This window comes from Notothenia coriiceps, unplaced genomic scaffold, assembly GCF_000735185.1.
Source record: "Notothenia coriiceps isolate Sejong01 unplaced genomic scaffold, NC01 NC01_scaffold00015802, whole genome shotgun sequence".
Classification (NCBI taxonomy): domain Eukaryota; kingdom Metazoa; phylum Chordata; class Actinopteri; order Perciformes; family Nototheniidae; genus Notothenia; species Notothenia coriiceps.
Genome location: NW_011348503.1, coordinates 121,132 through 130,377, shown reverse-complemented (window position 1 = coordinate 130,377; position 9,246 = coordinate 121,132).

Here is a 9,246-nt window from a genome sequence, read left to right as displayed (position 1 = left end):
GAGGTTTTGTTTGTACAGGGTTGCTAGTGGCTTCAGTGTGGAGCTGTTAGTTTGCCCCCACCTTGTGAGACAGTATGTAAGATGTGACATGATCATGGCATTCATGTATAATTTGGCAGAATTCAATGTCATTGTGTTTCTTATGTATTTAAAATTTGCTAGGCTAAACTTGACTCTTTCGGTCACTTTTTTGACTTGTGTTTTGAATGTTAAATTAGAGTCAATAATGATTCCAAGGTACTTAACCTGAGGCACAATGTTAATATGTTCACCTGAGATGCTTATATTTGGCACAATATTGCCTTTTCTTTTTGTGAAAAACATTCCAACTGTTTTGTTGACATTAAGCTGAAGACAGGAGCGGTGTAGCCAGCTAGTGATCAGCACTAAAGCTCGGTTAGCAGCGCCGAACTGCCCTGGAGAAACACATGAAACTACTTTATTCAGTGTTTTTACCTTTAATCACCGGGTCCGTTTGCTTTGGAGATTTGATTGTTATTGGTGGTTTGCTGTGCATGCAGAGTCTGCATGTCACTCACTCAAGTACCCCTGACATGCGCAAGTTTTCCTTTTGTAGCAAGCAGCAAAATAATTGTAACATGACGTGTTTTAGTTACTTACTTAATATCGCAAGTCCTTTTTTTTTTTTTAAACGTCCACGCGATGTGAATATCGCGCATGCGCATATCGCGATTATCGTCACGACAGGATATATCGTGCAGCCCTAGTAGTAATACATGGTTTTTGTTGCGGTCAATAACATGAGGATATTGAGCAATTTAGAAAGAAAGCTGAAATGTCCTTGAAGTTAACCACTGCCATTTGTTGTACTACCAAACACACACTTCAAGCTCCTGTTATGATATTTTGTAGGTACAGTGATGTTTACAAGAGGAAAATTGGAGAAATTACTTCAATCTTGACGCTCAAAATATGTCGCCGCATGATAAACCTGCTCATTTCAAAGACAGCTGCATTGTTTGCCAGACACATATAGGCCTACTTTTACCCAGAGAATGACATTTAGCTGTTCTCCGGCGTTATCAATGTGCTAAACGTCGATAAGGAAAACATGCATTAGGATGCCGACACACAAGGTAATGATAACCTATGCCAATCCTAATAGACTGTCAGAAATCTTGATTGAAATCTCCCGGTTTTGCTCGCTCTGAAAACCCAATCAGCATGCCTGCCTTTTCCTAACATCTTTGCTCCCTTTTCTCCCGTTCCTAATGTTTGCTTCTCAGGGTATGGATGTTTGTTTCGGAATATGTATGTGGCAGTTTTTGTATCAATTTGTTGTTTACCATAAAGACTAAAGGGGAGGGGCAGTTTACATGGATGCTGGCTAGGCAAATAGGTCCTGAGATCAAGCTATATTATACCTTATGTCCCAAAGGAAGTTCTGCTCATGAAGGATCATAAACATTATGCAGCTAATAGGCATAACTGCCAACCCTACCGATTTGGGCGGTAGTCTACCACTTTTGACATGTTTCTACCGCCTACCGATTTAGCTGGCTTTTCCTACCGAATTTCATTCTTCCCAAATTATAAAAAATAAAAATGACACTCCATAGACACTGGACTCAACTTTTAGCGGAAACCGATTGCAGCGTGTCTGTTTCTGAAAAAGAAACAACGTGCAGAGGAAGGGCAGCGTTACCCCCGGGACTGCGGTCAAGCCAGCCTCTACATAGTCAAGCCAGCCTGCCACAGTCCCCCGGGACTGACAATAATCAGTCATCACTCCCAAATGAGTTTAGGGGAACAGAGACGAGGCATTTGAGTCCTGGAGGGTTTCCCCGTTAATATCAGTGTCTCGAAAACACATGTTGGCGACTGAAAGACATCCAGTGTTTGGTCTTTTCCGGAAGCATTCTACAGTGTCTCAACTGAAAGAGGACCACAAACGAAAAGCCAAAAAGCTTGTACATTATTTATATCACACTGCAAAAACATGCAGGAAATGACTTTTTTAATGCAGTATTTTCTGATTTATGGTGCAACACAAAGATATATCGCTCTGTGCAAACCTTTGACTAATATGTCAACAATAAAATGTGGAGACTTTGGGATATTTATCTCCCATTCTTTTACTTTTGGACATTTTACAGACCAAACGTTGATGTCACTGTTTACCAAACTACCACTTTTTCTGAAAAATGCATACAATTATGCAATATATGTTAAATACATGGTTTATACATGTAATTACTGGGGTTCCATTTCTTCTGATTACCTAATTTGGGCGTGCACATTTGCCATGCGCAAACCTACCTCTTTTGGATTTGGAAAGGTTGGCATGTATGAATAGGCACAAGATTATTAGCACTTTTTTCTATATATAAATCTCTATCAGCCAAGTAAATACACAACAATTTGATATTTAAGCTGTAGTTGCTAAGTTTATTTGGTTGGTGATTGAATGATACCACTCTCATGTCTGTACAGTGAATATGAAGCTACAGCCAGAAACTGCTTAGCTTAGCACAACGGGCAAACGGCTAGCTTTGCTCTGTCAAAATGAAACAGAGTCCCCTGACTAGCCATTCTTAAATAATTAAAGTTTTAGTTGGGTTACAGGGCAATACAACTATGTATTTGCCAGGAGCAGCAAGGAAGTCAGGGACGTCTCTTCCCGCTGTGCCCCCCTCTTTTCAGCATTAATGCTAATTTAAGCTACTGCTAAGCTACCTGTAGCAAATTGTCCAAGCTTCCATCCATGAAACAGCACCACAATTCACTTCTTTAATACAATTTCACATACAATGCGCTTGCCCTGTGTACAGATTAACCAAACAACATGGTAATTGCTGAGTTTTAGAAGTTGATGTATTTCTTAAACGTAGAAAGACGGAAGCTAGGCTAGGTTAAGCTTATAGCCTCCTAGCATATACCTTTATTCTTAACAGACGGAAATGATAGAGGTCTCAATCTACTCTTCTAACTCTTGGCAATAAAGCTAAATCTCAAACAAATGCTTTATCAGACAATTGTAATACTGCACAGTGCACACAGCTTACACCGTGCAGTATTGTTGTTCATCATTGGGGTCAGATTTTGAAAATAAATTGGAAGCATTCAAAAATAAAAACGCCTCCAGCCAAAACAAAATCATCTGCAACATGGATTCTTGAAAAAGTTCTCTTAATTTGGATACAGTAGTTCTACAGATACCACTGTCAATTAACCAACTAATCAAACCATGTTAAGTGATTAGTTTGACATGGTTTTAACAATGTTTAAAAGGGCAACATTAACTGTTTTTACTGAATGTATTTTCTTGAAAGGGAAATTTAGAGACATTGATCTATTGCTCACATGGGGTTATAACGTGTTGTGCTATATCTATCACAAAACTGTCTAATAAAGCATGATTATTTTTCTCATGCTGCCATTCACATCAACCTCTTTTGTTTCTCTCCTCGGTCTGGCTCCCTTTGCTGCTGCTGACTCGGTGAAGCAGGTAAGACTGTTATTAGCTCTCCTTTCAGCTTGTGTGCTGTTTCACAGTATATGTTCATGTGCCTGTGTAGGTGTGTGCGTGCATTTGCCTGTGTGTGTGCGTGTGTATGTCAGAGATGGGTTTAGCTGAGATGAGTAAAGCCGGGTCACATGATGTCTCTGGTGCTGCTGATATTGCTCCGGCTGTGGGGGGCTTACAGAGGGCACTGCTGAAAGTGAAAGAATTATGACACACACTCATTCACCCGCACACAGAGGCACACACTTCCAATAACAGAAAGCGGCCAGAACATTTTACACCCACTATTGACGGGTTACAATTGGATGATTCCTGAGTTACATACTGTACTGAGAGTTTGACAGCCTCCTTACTGTTACAGGACTGAACCCTTGAAAACATTCACATCCTATTTAAAACGTCCAACAATCTTCAAACCAATTGTCCATCTAAAATCAAGGACATGCTGTGAGCAGGCTTTTCTTTTTTTAGATTTTATTAGAATTTATTTTGTGAGAAACCCCATGTAGAGTTTAGCTAGGTAACACCTCTAATGCTTGCAGATAATAGTCAAAATCGTCAGTTGTACTTGTCATTTCTTTTTTTACTTTTTCTAATTCATGTTAAGTAGTCAACTTCCATGTAAACAAATGGGATGAAAGAGGAATATTGCCCCAGCTTTTCATCAATAAGATTTTATATTTTCTTTAAGAGATATCATTGTAAGTGTACTTTGAAAAAAAAGCATGTCAAATTATATTTGTCAAATATTATTGTATAATATGTGGAATATTGTGGCATCACTCTCCAGCTGAAGAGATGTCACAGTAGTGGTTACTGTCCCCAATAGAAAACTTGCCCCTTTGTAAAGTATCAATGCATCCCATGGACACAGTGCCAACACCTACTCTTATGATACTGCATGTGTTGCTGGTGTAATAATAATACTGCTTCCCACTGAAGGGGATTGGCAACAATAGTTATTTTCACATGAAAAGGGGAGAAAGGGAAGCTGCTATGCCACTATGCAATATTGAGTCTCCTTTTTCTCTTTCACATCTCTGCTTGGTAGACCTGTCAAATTTCAATTTAAAACCGCTGCTGTGCGTTGTAACATTATTTCCAAGCATAATAGAAAAGGCAACCTCAGGTTACAATCAAATTCCAAATGCAGGCAAAGGTTTGAAGAGTTTTCAACGAGCTGCAGTTATTTCCTAAATGGTAAAGGGAGAAAAAAAAGGATTTATTTTTCTATTATTTCTCCCCCTTCTGTTTTAGCGACGATGTCTGAAGGTTGCGCATTGGGAAAGACCTTAATTAAGATTTTAGTGCCTGGGGCCCTTTTTGCAAGCTAGTACATCAGGAACGAGCGAGAGCCAGATACAGATCATTGGCTACCCGGGTCAAGTCATGTGATTAGGGGAAATATTAACATTTTCACCACGGCGACCCTTCTGACTTTGCAATCAAATACATTTTGTTTTCTTCCAAGGAGAGTAAAATCATTCACTACCTGCCATGGCGTTGCCAGTTTTAATGTTTTAGGTGAACGTGACCTTTAATTTGAAAAATGTGAAGAGGTCAAGCTGTGGCTTTTCAGTGACGTGAATGTTATTTTGTGTAAGAGGCACGCACTGTGGAGGCAGAGTGCATTCTGCAAAAGAAAAATAACACTGCTCCCAGATTTATTGATTGCAACAACTTCTTGGGGAAATATTTGTTTCTCGCTGTGATCAGAACTCGACAACAGCCATATAACATTCACTTCGCTTCCCAGCCCTTCCATGCTGTAACATACAGTAGCGGTTGCCACGGTTTCTGATGTTACTAGGGCAGATAAACAGATACGAAATTCCAACCGCAGGTTAATAAAGCCAATGATTGACAGCTGGATCTCAGTATTGATTGAATTCAGAGTTTCTTTGCTTGGCAGTATCGCTCTCTCTCTCTCTCCTCCTCCCTCGCCCCCCTTCCTGTTTGTTTGGTTTAGTTTTGAAATTCAGGCTGGTTATTACACGGAGAGGAGAGAAGGTTATTGCCTGGTGCGAGGGGGCATTGACTTATAGTGGCCACCTTCTGAGGGGCTCATCTGTCTTTCTCTGCTTCTCACGTCCTCATCGTCTGTTCGCAGGCTGGCCTCCCTGCACATGTATGGAGGTGCACTTGTTTTATGTCGATCCCTACTGTGGAAAAACGTCCGATCAGATTATGAACACCATTGCGGAGAGTGCACTCGTGTGCAGCTCATGAATCTTATGGTTTTTCATTATGAATGCTCTTTTTTTCGTCTACTCTCGCTTTGATAAACAGTCATTTGAACAATGATATTAGATTGAATAAGCAAGGGCCAAGTGAGGGAATTACCCTGTAATTCATCACCAGACTGCCTTCTTGGGTATGAATTTAATATACTCCATTATGTTTAGTTTTTTTGCTTTATTGTCTAAAGCGTCTGCATTTACAGGCATAATGAGATGAGGGGTTGGCTGGAAAAAAAGAAAGTGAGTATATGAAGGGAGGGGGCTGGCATGAGCCTAGAAGAGACTGCTATTAGCTGTTAATTCTGAAACAAATTATGCAATTAGCTCTGGCATCAGGATGTAGGCCATGAGAGAGGACAGCGTAACCTTCATTTGATCTGTTCCGCGGCAAGAGAGAGGGAGGGAGAGACCCACTTAATAGGAGAATTTCTTCTGCCCGAGCAAAATGCTAACAGTATCCATAAGTGCCACTTTAGCTTCCCTTTGAGTGCTTTCTCTTTCCTATTTATGAAGGGATTTTCAAAAATATATATATATATATTTTTGAGAAATACTCATGTCCTTAATACAAAGAGGTAATTTGTCTGTGCATTTGAGATAATATTGTCTGGGGAAACGTGCGATTTGCTGCCCCTGCTTGACTGTGAAACAGAGGGAAGGTGTTGATTTCAAGGTGTGTGTGTGTGTGTGTGTGTGTGTGTGTGTGTGTGTGTGTGTGTGTGTGTGTGTGTGTGTGTGTGTGTGTGTGTGTGTGTGTGTGTGGTTTGTGTTGCTATTTTTAAGGGGAATAGTGTCAAAGCTTTGAACATATGAGAATTTTACAAAAAAAATTTTTTTATATATTTTCGTCAAAAAAGTCTAGAGCAGAAACTTTTATTTCTAGAGCTTAGAAAAAAATTGTGATTATTTTTGACAAAATGTGCAGTTTACACTTTTAGGGAATGGTCATTTTTAGGCCAGGACTTATCTACCCTACCACTATAATTAATATGGAACCATCTTTTCTTTCTTTTTTTACATAAATTGCCTATCCCTATTTCGCTTTCTGCTATTTGGATATAGCACTAGTCCATTGCGATTTTGCTACAACTTTGATTCAGTGTGCAGCCTTTTAGCCTGTCCAAAATGACCAATGATCTACCTCACCTGTATCACTCATTAGGTGCGTTTCTATCCAGCTCTTATCAGTAGGAACCGGAAAGTTAAAAACAAATCTTGAAATACTGCATGTTTGCTGTATATTGGAATGGACTCCTGTCTGTCTCCTACTGATGTTTCTGCATTTCCTCTTGGATCCGTGTTGGGGAGTTCGTCCGTACACTTGATTTTGTGTTTATAGGACTTAGTTTTTCCAGCTGCAGGGGTAGCGCTGGCAGCTCGGCGTCTCTCTGGCCGGAGTTGTGTCAGCTACTGAGATGAATAGCCCTCTGCTCTCGGCCCACTAAGTAATCCAGCCAATGATGAATCGCTGCTCTCACTGACACCTAAATTGGAATCATTGGGTCCGGGAGCCAAACTGGGAAAAAAAGAAAAAATAACCCCAAAAAAAAGAAAAACAGAGGGCCTCTGGCGGTGGCATCTAGTCATCTGTTACTGTGTCACTTTCCAAGGCCGCACAAAGTACCCTCCCCCCAACCCCCTCTCTTTTTGCTCAAGGCCGCTGATAAATACCAAAACAGAGGACCTTTCAGGGATGTGTCACATTGATATCCTTCCCCATGAAATGGTGCTACTGGGATATTCCCCATTTGTGGTCGTTAGACTGATAACTACAACCAAGGCCACTTTCAAGAGAAGAAAAGTGGTCATGATAGAAACTATCAACATTGTACTTAGTTATTTGGTTTTCCCAAATATTTAAGAGGTATTTTATCATTTAAGTCACCCCCAAGTGCTTCCCTCACTTTATTTAATTCACTAAAACCAGTCTCGGTTAGCCTACATTCTGCTAGCGGTGGCTTCAGTCTGTTGGCGGTGCATGTAAAACAAATCCCCCAACGCAGTGAATGACTTAATGAACTTAATGAGGTTTCCTAATTACGGAGGGAAGTTAGCCCATGTCAAATGGGCCTTTTCTGCCTTCCTTGACACGGATTAACAGCCGGACTATTAAATCCAGCCCGACATTACAACAGAGGAGAGACGGAAACACTATCAGTCATATCTGCTGTAATTCTGGCCCACATTCAGATACACGTTGCTTCATTTGAAGTGAATGAAGCTTGTATTTTTCAGGCTGATCGAGCCTTAGGCACGCTCTAAACATCCACTTGAACCCCTCAGGGATGGTGAGTGGGGAATGAAAACAGAAAGAGAAATGTTTTAATGTGAATTATCAAGGCCATCACATTCATATTAACAGGTTTGATACAAAAAGACATTATTTCATGAGTTTGGACATCTTTTTGCCAATCACTACTTAGCATTTTTCTCCGTTCATTTTTTACTCATTGATGCCCTTTTTTCATTCTATTTCTCTCTAACTCCTCTATGACAGGGAGGATGATTTACTTTGTCATCATTAACACATCAAAAGACCTAAGTGTGTATTTGAAAGTCATCTGATAACTGATACTCTTTAATGGCACACTGGAACAGTAATTAATTTCAAAAACATCCCATTTATTTGTTCTGGAAGCGAATGCTCCCGCCAAAGCCGCATAAATCCTGTCGGTTGCTGCAGCTCAAATTAATTTACGTGTTGCGTCTCCTCGGATCCTTTGAGAATTTAATTATCTCTGCAAACAGGCTCTGGATGTGTTGAATATACATTCTATCAACAGGGTTGTAATGAAGCCAAAACAGTACAGAGACATGTTGTTTCTCCCTGGCTCTACTGTGTCCGCCCAGGCAGGCGTATGCCACCAGCAACAGGACAATACTGTAAAAAGAGAACAGATTAAGGGATAATATTATTGAGTACTGAATAACACTGGCAGCCTCTAAGTGCGACCCAGTGTGTCCACCTATTCCTAAACTAGAGTCCCCGTTAGCCCACTTGATCCAAGTCAATATGGACCCATAAGTGCTCTGGATTTCTGAGAGTAGCTTCTGGGGCAGGGGGGCAGAGTCACCCTGTGATATGACAGACTGGATACAGAACTGAGTTCACATCAGGTCAGCCTCAGTGGTTAATATGGTCATTTCATGAAATCAAAACTTAGTCATTTTGCCAATGGTGAACTGTTCAGCTTAGTACCTAGAGCAGGGGTCTGCAACCTTTTTGACCAAAAGAGCCATTTTGCTCCTTTTTCCAAAACATTTTTTTGTCTGGAGCCGCAAAACATATTTCATAGCTTGATAGCTAATAAAGTTGTATTTGTTGTTATATCAGACAAAAACTACAGTTTTTTCGCATTTATTAGGCTATTTATTACATTATATAAAACTGTTAACCTCTAATAAGAAACAAAGAACTCCTATAAGGAGAATTAAAAACAATACACAGGCCTACTTTAAAATAAATTAAACACAGCACTTGGGGAGTCCTCTGCACATTTGAAGGAAAACAAATATTAT